Source organism: Topomyia yanbarensis, chromosome 3 (genome assembly GCF_030247195.1).
Source record: "Topomyia yanbarensis strain Yona2022 chromosome 3, ASM3024719v1, whole genome shotgun sequence".
NCBI classification, from domain to species: Eukaryota; Metazoa; Arthropoda; class Insecta; order Diptera; family Culicidae; genus Topomyia; species Topomyia yanbarensis.
Window position 1 is genome coordinate 257,167,437 of NC_080672.1, and position 15,451 is coordinate 257,182,887.

General features: G+C 40.0%; 1 protein-coding gene across 1 annotated transcript in view; it reads left to right on the forward strand.

Annotated features, from left to right (window-relative positions):
• The first annotated feature begins 4,239 nt into the window (after positions 1-4,239).
• The window catches only part of LOC131688858 (uncharacterized), a 708,198-nt gene continuing 696,986 nt past the window's right edge, over positions 4,240-15,451 (forward strand). The window contains exon 1 of the mRNA XM_058973432.1: positions 4,240-4,272. The gene's annotated coding sequence lies outside the window, so the exon portion shown is untranslated. The remainder of the gene's footprint in view (positions 4,273-15,451) is intronic.

The following is a 15,451-nucleotide window of genomic DNA, read 5'->3' on the forward strand; positions in this document are numbered from 1 at the left end:
AATTTCTAATGGATCCGACTTCCGGTTCCGGAATTACAGGGTGATGAGTACGAACATGCAGAAAATGTCGGTTTTAATAAATTCTGCAATGAATGCACATCCATTCAAAGTCTATTTGGCCACATTGGCCACCATCATCGGTTCCGCAAGCCTCGGCGGAAGTATCTAAATTCAGAATAACAGGCACATCGGTTTCTCGGAGATGGCTAGACCGATTCGACTAAACTTGGCCTCAAATGAAAGGTATTGCGTCCCCGTATTTAATTTCATCCCGATCCGACTTCTGGTTCCGGAGTTACAGGTTGTGGCGTGCGATCACATAGCAAATTGTGATTCAAACCGATACTCCGATGAAAGCAAAAAAGGTAAAAATTTCGCTAAAATGTCTCTCAAACAACTTAAATTTGCTGTTCTAGGTCACCGATGGCCAACCAAACTTTCGTTGACTACATTGACCACCACAGACGGTTCCGAAAGTGCCCGGGAAAAGCGGCCATTTTTCAAAATTTACGAACTCACATCAGTTTCCCGGAAATGGTTGGGCCGATTTTCACAAACTTAGTCCCAAATGATAGCTATAATATCCCCACAGATGTCTATAAAATTTCGTACTGATCGCTTATATGGGTCCGGAAATATAGACTAAATCGTCCGGTCACATATGAAATTCCCATATAAGCCGGAACTCTAATTTTTTTTTCAAAGGGGGGACCCCATGAAATTTCAGAAATCGAATTCGTATTTTTGATGCCAAACATCTTTAAAATGCATGAAACGTCGAGATTTTATGTTATCTTGAAAAAATTTTTTTTATGAAAATCGACTTTTTGGGACTTTGCCGATTTTGCCCCTTTTTTCAGTTCAATATTACCGTGGCTTTTTTTCCTTTTTCCAAATTTTAGAACTCGAATAATGATTTATTTTCCTGTATATAGTTGTCATGTGATGTATAATAATAAAATGTAATATATGCATTTAAAAGTTTTTAATGAATATAAACAACGCACACATTCTCGCGATTCATGATTGAGAAAGGCAAAATTGCACCGCTAGGTGGATTAAAACAAGTTTTTTTTTTATTGAAAACTGTATGATGTTGATGAAGTATTTCTCCAAAGTCCATGGCGATACGTTGGCTATGCGAATTTGAAGAGAACAAGTTTTGTATGTGTGAATTCCACGTAAGAGGATATCCAACTAAGAGAATTGCAAAAAAAACGAATCACCCGTACCCAGCTGCAACTTCTGCACTGCAATCGAGAAACATGATGTTCGAAACAATGAAGTATTAATTCGATGTGATGGTACAGCAATACGAACATCACTGAACGAGAAACGATATTTTACGAGCTGGACAGCGGTTCTGCGTTTCATGGGATGTTGTGATAATACTTTTTGCCACATATTCCCGGGCACCGCAATTCATTGGGTGGTCATGGCGAATAAACTCGACATTGATTTTTCAATTGAAACACATTACGCTGACAAATTCAATCCACTGCTGCTCACTGCTATCCGATCACAATGTCAAGCAGTCGCTTCTGTGCTACCCTTGTGACAAACGACATATAGCACCCTTTTCGAGTTAAACGCTTTTTAAAGTTAGAGTTTGCGTATCTTGAAAGATATACAATACATGCTAGAAACATTTGGCATTAAAATAGCTCTAAAATGGCTAATGTTTAACGAATTTATAAATAAATTTCATAGTTTTAGGGGCCGTACACAAATGACGTAGCTTTTTTCGGCGATTTTTGAATCCCCGCACCCCCCTCGTAGCATTTGGTCACAAAGTTCTAACCTACCCCTCGTAAATAACGTAGCATTTACCTACCCCTACCCCTCGTCCCATGCAAAGCGGCCGGGGGATGAAAAAAATTACATGTTTTTCAATTATTTTAAATACATGCCCTTTCAAAATGTTTGTCGACTTTTATCAACATTTTCATTATAACAGCAAATTTCGTGCAAAATAAGCCCATTTCATGACAAATATAGAGTTGATAGTTTTGTTTTGAATTTTATATGTCAAGGGCAGCATGAAGAGAAGTTCTCTCAGTTCACAATCCTGCAGCTGCCAATGATTCTAAGAAGCATACGTGCATCTAAATTACTAAACTTTGCTTGGTTGAATCCGAAGTGAAAATTTAATTCAGCTTCCAAAATTAGTTTACTAGTTATCAGCATTAGATAACTAATGTAGCAAGTTAAATCCGCATACAAAATTTTTCCGTATTTTTGCGAACTTGTAATTCCACGAATCGTAAAATTTACCTCATGAAAAACCGCATCAAAAGTAACTTCTTTGAATTTAAATTTATTTCTCTTGGGAATGGAGGATCATTAAATTGTTTTCTATAAACAATGGGTTTTAAACTTAGTGCTACGTCGCACAACTTCTGACCCTACCCTCCCCCTCGTCACACTTCGTCACAAATTTGGTAGGGTACCCCCCAAAATGCTACGTCATTTATGCATGGCCCCTTATTTCAAAATCCTTCGTTAACCCATTCATGCCCATGTTGTTTATAAACATCAACGTTTTTAAACAGATTCAAGTTTTGTATTGGGTAAGATTTGCTCACAATAACAAGTAAGACTATTGAATGTCGCTATTACCGGTAATTTTAGCACTAACAGTTACAAGTATTAGCCCTAGAACTGAAGTTATTGCAATTAGTCTGATTGGATTTCAAAGGAACAATACTGCCAGGGATAGTTTACGATGGCGACCAAAAATTAAATTTTAATATATCTTCGTTACTTTGCAAGATTATTGAAAACTGGTAAAACCGATCAATTTATACTGTCTTCGACTACGTTTTTCACGTAATTGGTCTATTGTAAATTTTCTAGAAAAAATGTATTTCTGTGGTAAATTCGTTTCCCAGACAAGCGGTCTTTGTTAAGTTGGTTGAACGAAACTAATATTGATCACATGCTCTAATGAAAGTTTAAACATCAAATTGATTTATGGTTTTCAGATTTTCAAGTAACGCTGGGGTACAAATGAGCGACCGAAAATAAATATCGCAAGGACAGAACATACATCGAAAAACCAGCGGCAAAAAATTAGAATGCAAATACCGGATATAAGCTTCGAGCATAAAAATTGGACTGAGACTCTTCTCTGTAAGAGTCGGATTAAAAAGCCTTTAGTATGTAAAAAAGAAATAACTATATCAGATTCTTACAAATTAAGTAGTGTTTTAATCGACTTTAATTCATTAACGTCATGGTATACAGATGCTCCTGCGTACGATTCATTTTAGACGGTTTTTATACCTTGACGAGTTTTGCGGGTGATATCTTTTTAAACGATTATTATGCTGCGGTCAATTCCATTTTTACGCTTGTAGTTTATTTCCGATTGTTACATTCTAATATATTTAAACCAGGTTCTACGAAGCGGTTTTGCGACTTTTATTCTCGGTCGCTCAGTTATACCACATAATACCGTGCTAGGTATAAAATGTAAATCTACTAGGGGGCGACCGGGGTTAGTTGGCGGTGATTTCAGTTTTCATTTTTTAGCGCTTTGATTTCTGTAGATCTTGCAAAATTGAACACTTTGCCTGAAAGGTCAGGTTGTTGGCAACATCTCTGAATTTTATTGAAATGTTTGATACATTGTCTCCATTTTTAAAGACAAAAAATATTTGACGCGAAAACCCGCCGACTTACCCCACCCCAGGGTAAGTTGGTGGTATGTATGGGGTAAGTTGGCGGAATGCCAGAAAATAAGCAATCGAACAAAAATTCGATTCCATCTGTGGTCCTTATGAAATGGGCTGATTGTCTTTTCAATAAAACTGTATATTATTCGATACTTGCCCTCATATTTCAGTCTGAATACCCCGGCGTTTTAACTTCGACGCGTACTTCATATTTAAAAGCAAAAATATCGAAATTCTTCAGGCGATTGGCCGAAATAAAAGTTCCCTGCATTGAAGAGAGACAATAGCAAATGATTTTCTTGCTCTGGAGTAAATTCCAGAAATGAAAATATTTGATGACTATCTTTGCACTGTAAATAGTACGGCCAACTTGCCCCGCTTGCGTCACCGCCAACTTACACCAACCGCATGTTTTATAAAAAAGGAGTTAAAAATAACTTTTGATTGTGGATAGGTATAATATTTATACGGATACTGAAAGCTCTTTTCACGGACTATCCAAAAATAAAATCATATATGAAACAGAAATAACATTTGATTAATAATATTTTTGCTTTATTTCAGGTGATCGAGATAACTTCCATGAATTATTAAGGTAGGTATCGTAGATACGAATTACCTATTAACATAACAATAGTAAAGCAAACTTTGCGGTAATATTATTCAGGTAATATAAATTTTGCCTTACAATATTGAAACATACGCGTTGTACTCACATTATGGTAATTTTGTGACGCTTAATTCACATTTGATGTTCATTTTTTCACTTCAAATTTTGGCACTTAGAATGGTTTGAAAATTTAATGTTTACAAATGTTTTTTTGAAAACAAGCGTAGCAAATTTTTAGCAGAATATAATATTTTTCAATTGTGGGCAATGCTGAGAGGCATTTATAAATAATAATAACACTGAGTAATCAAACACTACCATGCGCCTCCTTCAGACCTATCATGAACTTGTTTCATACCTTCAACACCGCTAGGCACACTGGAGTTGGCCCAATCGACTAATGTGCTGAATGGGCCGAACCATTTCCAGATTGACAGAAGATCTGTGATGATAAACAGATATAGCAAAGGAATATCGAAAGTAGAAAATCGTGATTAAGATTGGCAAAGTGTAGGGAGAAGTTTTAATATTTGAAAAAAAAGTAGTGAATCTGCGGAACAATTTGTAACGAGCACATTATTGTACATATATAAATGTATATAGTTTTTTAATTATTATTTAGTTTACTAAAATCATAATATTATTAATATTTGATTGTTTCATTATTCATTCAACATTATACTATGTTCATAAAATTGAATTGGTACAGTAGCGCGAGAGAGACTTCTTTAAAATGGAGTTGCTATAAACTTAAGTTACCACCGTTCTTCGCTCGCGCCAATTTGTAGTTTGCTTCGCCTAGCGTCGCTACTGATGAGAGGTTAATTTGGCTACCGAAAGAGGCTATCGACCTTATCAAGAGTTCACGAAACCTTGCACCCTTCGGTGAAGAGTCTGGCGATTCTTGTGTGTGCGCCGAAAAAGATTTTAAGGTAAAGCCGTAGTTTTTGTTACCAAAAAAATGAGCTTGTGCTTTTTTAATCCCGTGCAACGGCAATCTATTTCACAGGTTCGTGGCAGCCGTCAAACGTCCAAAGCATCATATCTTCTCGTTGGTAACCACTCTTGACCCCACGGTTTGTCTCAAGGTTGGTCCCGGTGGTACACGTGGCCAGAAGAAGGCCGCATCCGTCAAATCGCGCCTTACCAGGACCCTTCGACAGCCGAAACGCAGTACCAACACACCAACTACATTTTCCACCGACGACTGGAAGATTCGGCTGCAGTACCCCGCCGGCAGAAGATCCACGAATTAGCGGCGGAGACTATTGTCATCCATTAGGCGCGATCAGGAGTGATCGCGCGTCGCATCAGCAGCAGCAGCAACAGAACTGAAAAGAAAACTGTAAATAAATGTATTGATGTAGCGAAAATGTGCTGTTTGAGATATAGCAGAAAAATCCATCCCGTAGGGTAAATGTACTGATTACGTCTTGGTGAAGTTTTTCAGTTCTAGTCAAATCGTATCGTGTTAGTTTTTTGGTTGTTTGTCTTTTTCTGGGGAGGTTGGCCCCGATACCATCCGGAACCATCAAACTCTGGTTGATCGAATTGGCGGTTTGGATTTGGCAGTGATGATAACAACCCGCGAGTGTAATCTTCGTTTCGGAAGGAATAAATTCGCATCAACCGTTTTACATTTCTTATAAAAGAAATGTATAGAATTCGCTCAAACTTTCAAGATTTTTTCCGAGGCCCGGAGGGCCGAGTCTTATATACCAATCGACTCAGCTCGACGATTTGGGACAATGTCTGTGTGTGTGTGTGTGTGTGTGTGTATGTAACGGACAAATTCTCATTCGTGTTTCTCAGCAATGGCTGAACCGATCTTATCCAAACCAATTTTAAATGAAAGAACTAAAAAACAGTATGAAAGCTATTAATTTGTTTTTGATTCTGATGTTTAGTTTCCAAGATATGAATGTTTGAATGTGTAAAAATGGCGTTTTTTGCAGTTTCTTGGAATTATTTGCCGAAGTTGACAATATAGATTAACAATTTATATGTTTTTAGATAGCATTAACGAATACCTTTCGAACAAGCTATAAATTGTTGAAATCGGACTATTATCAAAAAAGATATTTAACATTAAATGCGGACGAAAGATTTTTATCATTTCCCATTACCAGAAATATGACCAAAAACATGTAATCTATTTTTAACGCCAAAACGGCTTATTTTAGGTCAATAGTATCTTCGGAGAATTTAATGGAGGCAATATGCCTTTTCTTTTGGTATTGTGCCTTTACTGATTAGGCCCCCTATAAGTGAGATATTTTCACAAATTTTCTTGGAAGTGATTATATCGAAATGATGCCTTCAGCAAATTTGTAGCTCTTACTTTTGCGAATAACTTTACTGATGACTTCAAATATCTATTTTGAATACTTTAAAAGTTATGGCTTGTTGTTTGTGGATTACTCTTTGTCGCCTATTTATTGTTCAATATAGTAATAATCCATTGAAATAAGCCAAACATTATTTCGATAAAACGAATTTTATATTTCATTTTTCTATCTACAACCGCTAGAAATAATCACCGAACACTTCCAAGTTGTCTGGAAGGAACTTGATAACTTATCAGTGCAAAAATGTTCATTTGTGCGAACCTTCTGACTGCAATTTTTCTAACACATGACCATCGGATCGATCTGAAACATATCGGAAAATGAAAAGCGAAATAAATAACTCCAAGCAATGGCGTTGCCAAGAGAAGGTTTTGGGGTTTAACACCATACAACCCACCCCCCACCACACCCAAAAAAAATTGGATTGAAGTTGAAAATTTATTGATGCAGACTGATTCAATTCAATATTACAATAACAATTATCTGATCCGTACATTGATATCCTGTTGTTGTAAACATCATGAGGACTTTTGATAAATTTGTCGGAATGGGGTCCTGATATGTAACTGATCTATTGGTTTTAATTTCACAGTTGTCTAATTGCATCAATATCAAAATCCTGCCTGAAAACATTCCAATAGAAAATTCCAGAGTTCTGTAATTAATCATAATCCTCAGATTTCTTTTCAAATTGAGCTCGTTTTTGTAGAGATGTACAGTAATAAGGGTCTTTATGTAATAGGAAGCGAATTTAAATTTGATTTAATGTCTATGAAACATAGAACAGCTCACCAAAAAAATGCATAACTTTCAACATTTGCTAAAATGTTTTTGCCATTCTCATTCACTCTAAAATTCGTCAATCTAATCCCGACCGGGAGGGCCGAGTGTCATATGCCAATCGACTCATTTCGTCGAGATCGGAAAATGTCTGTGTGTGTGTGTATGTATGTGTGTATGTGGAAAAAAATGTGACCTCTGTTAATCAGAGATGGCTGGATCGATTTGCACAAAGTTGGTCTCAAATGAAAGGTACAACCTTCCCATCGGCTGCAATTGATTTTTTTTATTGATTGGACTTCCGGTTCCGGAGTTACGAGTTGAAGAGTGCAATCACACAGCAAATTCCCATATAAACTGGAATGAAAAATTTTCAAAATCAAATTTGTATTTTTGATGCCAAATGACTTTATAATGCATGAAACATCGAGATTTGATGTAAACTCGAAAAAAATAATGTTTGACAAATATTGATTTTTTGGGACATTTTTGCCTTTCTCATATAGAAAGGTTATCCAATCACTCTAAAAATCGTCAATCATACCGGCCCGGAGGGAGTATGCAGTAAGTGGTTGCTACTTTAAAATTAAAACTAGTTTAAAATTTCTTAACACGTTGAAAATTTTCGGCAGGACCCGAACCTCCCGGATCTTACTATGTGATACTGAAACATCGCTTGAAACCAGCGGCGGTCAGTATCTCAAGATCGTGGCTGTCGATCCATTGTATGTATGTGCAAATCGAACTGAACATGTAATATTTAATTCCACCATTGTATTGAACATAACCAGCCATGGAATAGTAGTCTGGACAAATAAGAAAAGCACAATTGCACCACTAGGTGGATTAAAACAGGTTTTCATTTTGGGAATGCGTCGAGTTGAGACGAAAACGTAATATGATTAATATCGAGGATAACACTTTCCGAATGTAGAGAGAAATTTATGAAAAATTACGATTTCCATTCGACTCTAGCAGGTTCTGATCGATTTTGATGAGAATTTGATTTTTGTTGTATGACCAATTATATGTATAGGTCAAATGTTCAAAAACAGTAATTTAAGGTCAAGATAACATCATTTTGAAACCGCCAATTTCGGAGGGTTAGTATCTTCGATGAGTTTTACAAACGTTAAACAGCGCATCATTTGATAAAATAATTTTGACGGTATATCGTCCAAGAAGTATTTATGGTGAATTTTCTCAGGTTAATATTCATGACTACAATAAAGTCTCAACAAATTCGCTAAAAACACGAACTCTGTTACTATTTTCTGAAAAATTATTTCTGCATAATTTTAAAACTTCAAAAATTACGGTTTCGGAATTATGCCGTTTGGACAGTAAGATCGATTTTCACCAAACCCCCACCAATTGTAAAATTGGTATTGTAAACAAAATGTAAGGGTGATACTTCAATGCTGATAGGTGGGACCGAAAAAGTAAACAATCGTCAAAGGGGCGATACTATCATTTTGTCAATTTCAATAGCAAACACAAATTTTAATTTAATAATTTCAAATACTTCATTAAGTTTTGGGTTTCGATCACTGAATCATGCAATCTAGGATGTAAAAAACACAATATTTCTTAAAAAGGAAATAAAACCAAGTCTGGAAATATTCACTGTTGATTTTCTTTGAATGGTGTCACTGCTAGTATCGCTTTTTTCCAGAAAAAAGCGTTGATATTTAGGTCTCAGTCGCGTTGAAAATTTGAGTAAAGTATAAACTTCATTCCGATTCAAAAAAAAATCGATTTTTTGGCTCAGTACAATATACATAACCCCTTTAGGAAAATTCAGTTTTCCCACCACAATGCATTGATTGAGGAATATAGATATTTTATTAACAGAGCATTAGCAATAATTCGTTTGTATGTCTATTTTATGGGCCATTTTTTCGCTCTCCCATTGATTTGGTTTGAGATTTCTAGCACTGATGTTGTCCTATGCTGATTTGAGCGATTCTCTGTGTCCTGCCACAATCCCATGTAGTATGTGTTATCAAAAACATCGCGAAGCATCAAGTTCTAAATGTTCTCAAACGATATAATATCCGAAGAGAGTGATAAGAGTTATAAGAAATGTCTCATCACACTGTTAGGTGGATTAAAAGCGTTTTGGATTATCTTTGGCTCTTATAGCACGCGGATCATTGACGCGGACGGACTGTGTCTTCAGCTAGCTTGCTTCCTTCCTAAAGATAGGTAAACCAGTACCTTCTCCCGAGGGGTCTCACTAGGCCGGGCAGCTCTATAACAGGTGAGTGGTCTCTTAACTGAGAGTGGCGCATAAACCATCCACTTACCTACCACGGCAGCCCTTTAGGCTGGCCAGTTACAAAGTTTAGTAGTTCGCTTGAGTTGTGTCGAACTCCGCACTTAAGAAGGAATCTGTAGCAGGGAAGGAATCTTTAGCAGAGAAAGGAAACACGGAAGAATCTAGGATCAGCAAGAGGATAAGGAAAAGGAGAGCCAAACGTAGTTGGAAATTTGCTTACGGTGAAAAAGGAAAAGAGGTGGTACTGCACTGATGGTGCTTGTCAAGTACTTGCTTAGGAGTACCTGAAGAACAAAAAGATTCGGTCGAAGAAGGCATCGGTGTCGTCGGAAGCTTCTGTTTCGAAGTGCGGTACGCTCACTGTGGAGTAGAGACGGAAGGCTTTGCAGGAAATGCAAAAGCGTCTTGAGCAGGAGCTCACAGATGCGATTTTGCTGAAAGAGGAAGAGAGCAAGATGGAGTGTTCGTTGGAGAAAAATCGAATGCTTTTCGAGGAGAAAATGCGCGAAAAGGAGCTGGAGGAAAGGAGCATCCTTAATGCGGAAGCGTTGCGGAAGAAGCAGAAACATATACAGATGAAGAGCTGAAAGAACTCAATGTTGAGAACTTTAAACCGATAAAAGTTTCCAAATTGAAGTGAAATTGAGAACCATCGAAATCCTTCGAAACAAACAGCAAACTACTCTGCGGAAACCCGACGTTCTGAATCTTACGAAGAAAAACGTCGAGCAGTTGGAGAAAGCGGTCAGTGAAAGCGAAACTGTTTCGCTAAGCGACGAAAATGTCGGCGACCAAGACGACGAAGAAAAACAACCTTATTCGGTAATTTCGGAGATTCAATCGGCGAAAAGGGTTGAGCGTACTCGGATATGATCTGAGCAAGCAAATGATGGAAGCCAATACGGGCTGGGCTGAAAGCTCAGTTAGCAGCTAGAAATAGGTTCACAAAAAGCTTCCATGCTTATCCGGAAAACCTTCCGCGGATCATTCCGAGGGAAAGTATCAGGCTACAACAGCTGTACAGTCATCTGGAGAAGGTTTGCAAACTGGAATCAGAGTTTCTGTCCGAAATACTGGCAGACGTTTGCTAGGCGAATGTAAGCATGGAGTACAAGTTGCATGAAGTTTCGTGGTGGGATTCTTTGACCCGATGGGATTGCTGTCTCCGATCACAATCCACGGTAAAGTAATAATCCATCACCTCTGGCTATCGGGCTGCGTCAGGAAGGAAGAGATCGACGACGAGAGCGGGCGCTTATGGATGCGATGAACTGGCCTGCTGCTAGAGGTGGAGGCAGTTCGGATGATACGCTACTATCTCGGGAATGCTGCGTCTTCAGCCGTTGAGTCGCTAATACTAATGGCACGAATACGGATGTGTATCGTACTTGCGAGCGGTTATTAATGGAAACGTACCATGCACGTTAGTGAGTTCACGAGCGAAAGTGACTCCGCTGAAACGTCGGTGCTCGATTGAGTCGAGCTGTTCAAGGGATGCACTCTCTGGAGATTACACATTGCATTTTATGGACGGAGGGTCATGCCATTTGAGGAAACGAGCGAAGAGGAGAGAGTAGTAGGACTATTCGAAGAACTGATCGACGTTACGCCTACTTCGCGGTAGATGACACTGGTCAGAGTGACTGCAAGCGTGTTTCGCTTCCCTGCGAATTGTCGATGAAAAAATGAGATAGCCGATTGTGACGTCGAAAGCCACGGAGTCTTAACAGCGATCAATTAAGTCGAAGTATTTGGCGATTGTAAAACCGCTCCAGCAGAAGGAGCTCCTGGAAGCCGAAACGATCCTGTGGAAGCAGGCGCAGTTCGACATTTTCCCGACGGAAATGAGTGCGTTAACCAAGAATCTCAATCTGGAGCCGGGACAGAAAATACAGCGGTCAAGTACCCTGGTCAAGCTGACTCCGATACTCGATTATGAAAGTATGCTGCGGATGGCAGAAGACTCGAAAAATCGGACGACATCTTGTTCGAACACAAATTTCTTATCATTCTTGCTCGGCAGCACGAAATCATCAAGAAATTGATTCAATGATACCACGAAAGGTTCAGACCTGTGAATCGAGAAACGGTTTGCAGCGAGTTGCGCTAGAAGTTCTGAATTCCAAATCTCCGTGCAGCGATCATGGAAATAGTGCGATAGTGCGTGTGACGCAAAGACCTTAGATGTCGTCCACAAGTACCGATGATGCCGTCACTTCCGACTCGACGCATCAGAGGAAGACTTCGTCCTTTCAGTTCGGTCGGCTTAGACTATATGGGACCAGTACATGTATAGTAGAAAGAAGATAGGAGAAGCGATGGGTGGCCGCGTTTACGTGTCTCGCCGTCAGAGCGGTGCGTCTTGAGATGGTGAACAGTCTGACAACACAATCGTGCTTGATGGCCATCCGCCGGTTTTCCTGTAAGCGGGGTGCTCCTCATATTATATTTTCCGACAACACCACTTGCTTCAAGGGTGCCAACAACGAGATGCTGAAAAAGTTAAATGGTGATTGCGAGGAGGCAGTCACAACTGCAATAATGGTCTGGCAATTCATTCCGCCCGGCAGTCCGCCTATGGGTGGTGCATGGAAGCGGAAGGCGAATAAGTAACATAGGGATTAGATAGGCCCCCGCTCTCTTTTTGTTGAAAAATGTGTGCTGACAATGCTACGAATCGGCGGCGAGGCGGTTGGTGTTTGTTTTGGTCGAGTGCGAAAGGCGGCCGTCGTGATACGAGAGTGAGTGACGAACCACGGCAATCGACAGACGACCGTTACAAGTTTTTTTCCGGGACAGTTTTCCGCCACTCGAAAAGGTATCAGTGCGCGCGTGCGACGGTAAACTAAGACCGTCGAAAAGTGCCGGCATGTGGTTCGGGTACCAATGACAATAACGATGTCGGTTCGCCAACAGGGGTTAGCAAAGTGTTAAGGAGTGTACTCGCTTCCCCGGTTAAACGAAAAGGAACTGTGACATCGACCGTTCTCGCTATAGAGGATAAGTCAAACGAGCCAAGCTCTCCTCTATAGCTAATTGACAAGGAGAACGAAGCAGGGTGGACAAAGGTTCCCCCTAGGAAGGAGCCAAGCTCACCTCTCTAGCTAAACGCAAAGGACCACTGCCGGAGCAGCCAACGACAAATAGGGAGAACTCGTCCGTTGCTGTTCCGGCCGGACGGAAGCAATCGCCTGCCTTTCCGTCCGCATCAGTGAGTCACCAAAAGCAGTGAAGTGGAGGAAATAAAATCGGTAAATTTATTTTATTTGTTTGTTTACTTTTTTGTTGTTACGAAAATCCGAAATTCTGTAGAGACACCTAGATCGCCCTGAAAAGAAGGGTCTGCCGGGCAAACAAGAACCCGAGTAGAGGGCAAACCCTTGACTATGTACGGGGAACGTGCCATTTAAGCCAATATATTCTGAAACCCCTGCTTACAACCACTTACAACGTCCTATCACGTACATGCCTCAGGCGTCCACCGAAAACGAACACTGAAGAATTTTTTTTTAAAGGGCGCGGATCTAATTGTGGACAGCGGTGTGAATCTAGCGGAGGTTCTGCGTGACGTGTACAATCGATCGCAGTACCTGGCAGACCGGATCTGGGAGCGTTGGAGCAAGGAATATTTGTCAACGATAAACCGGCGTCGCACAAAGTGGTAACGAACGAAGGCCGCTGGAAGCAGGCGACCTTGTTTTCGTCGTGGGTGGTAAGGACCGGAAGAATTGGTCTAGAGGAGTTATCGAGGAGGTGGTTCAAGGGTCCGATGGTCGAACACGAGAAGCGAAAGTTAGGGCTGCGGCAGGGATCCATAGACGGGCCGTTGCGAATCTGGCTGTGCTATCTAATCAATTATGGTAAATCAAGAAGTTCCGAGGAAATACCGGATGTTACGGGCTGGGATGTCAATAACGCTGGGCACACTGGATATGGCCAATTCGACTAATGTGCCAAATCGGCCGAGCCCTTTCCAGATTGATAGAAGATCTGTGATGATAAACATATATAGCAGAGAAATAAATAGTAGCATCGAAAGTAGGAAATCGTGATTAATATTGGCACCCTCCCCAAAGAACATCCAATTGATCAGTCCAATAGACAAATTACAACAAAATTCTGGTAGCACCTCCTGCAATACAAGTGTCTGAAAGTTACAATAATGGAAATTGGTACTATTTGACCAGGTTTCTACCCAGCGAATTCGAATCAACCCGACATGCAACAAATAACACAACGCAAATCCAGTTCGTCCCGAGCACTGCCACAACGAATGCAAGACATTCGCATCAACAGTCAAATACAATCGCCACGTTTGTTCCCAATCGGCCCACGGTTAGTTAGTTAACCCACTCCTCGCACTCCTACACGGCTCCCAATTATACACACATGTTACCAGTCAGCTCGGGTAATTCAGACAACTCTGGTTTAATCATCTATTACCAGAATATCGGGGGCATGAACGGCGTTATTACTGAATAGAATTTGGCAATTTCTGACATCGTTTATGACATGTATGTATTCACTGAAACTTGGCTAAACAGTAATACTTTATCCAAACAAATTTTTGGTAGCTCCTACTCGGTATACAGGCAAGATTTAAACAATGATAATAGTAGCAAACAGAGTGGTGGGGGCGTATTGATCGCCTGCAGCACAAAATTCAAATCCCGTCTGGTGTCGCTTTCTAACTGCGGTAGCGTTGAGCAAACCTGGATCGCTCTCACATTTACACACTGTACGCAGTATATTTGTGTGCTTTACATTCCACCTGATCGCGTTAACGATGCCGATCCAAATGATCAACATTTGCACTCTCTTTCATTGATTACTGATCAAATTGGTTTCAATGATAGGATAATTATATTAGGCGACTTCAATCTCCCTGGTATCAAGTGGGTCCGCAGCTCTTCAAATTATTTATATCCTGATGCAAATAGTTCTACAAAAGCACCAGCTACTTCAAAACTCCTAGATGATTACAACACTGGCGGTCTAGTTCAATCGAATGATAATAGAAACAATAACAATCGCTTGCTAGATCTATGCTTTGCCAGTCAAGAGTAATCAAATACTTGTACCATAACCGTTACTCCTTCCCCGAGAGCTAAAACTTGTCGCCATCATCCTCCCCTTCTAATGGCTATTTCGGAAGGTACTTCTGCCGTTTTCAATAATGTCGACGAGACAACATACTACGACTTCACAAATGGAAAATTTGATGTCATGAATCAATTTCTGACACTACTAAACTGGAGCTCTCTATTATCCAACTGCGACTACAACTCTGCAGCTATGTTATGGACGCACATAACATTATATGCTATCGACCAGTTCGTACAAAAAAAACCCGTTGTGAACCAATTCATCCCCCATGGTCCAATCAAACTCTGAAAGGCTATAAACGTGCCAAACGGTCCGCACTTAAGAAACTCACGAAGCATCCCTCTCTTCATTTAAGAGCGCATTATTTGCACCTTAACAACCGCTACAAGCGATTGAATAAAGCCCTCTATTTTGCCTACCTTCGTCGCATCCAGAATAATCTGAAAACTAACCCTAAAAGCTTCTGGAACCACGTCAACGAACAGAGAAATGAAACTGGACTACCAACTCACATGATACTCGATGACGTTCAATCATCTACTTTGCCCGACATATGCAGCTTATTCCGAACGCACTTCAGCAGTGTTTTCACTGAAGAAACATTAACCAATGAACAGATTTCTGAGGCTGCCAGAAACGTCCCTGTTCG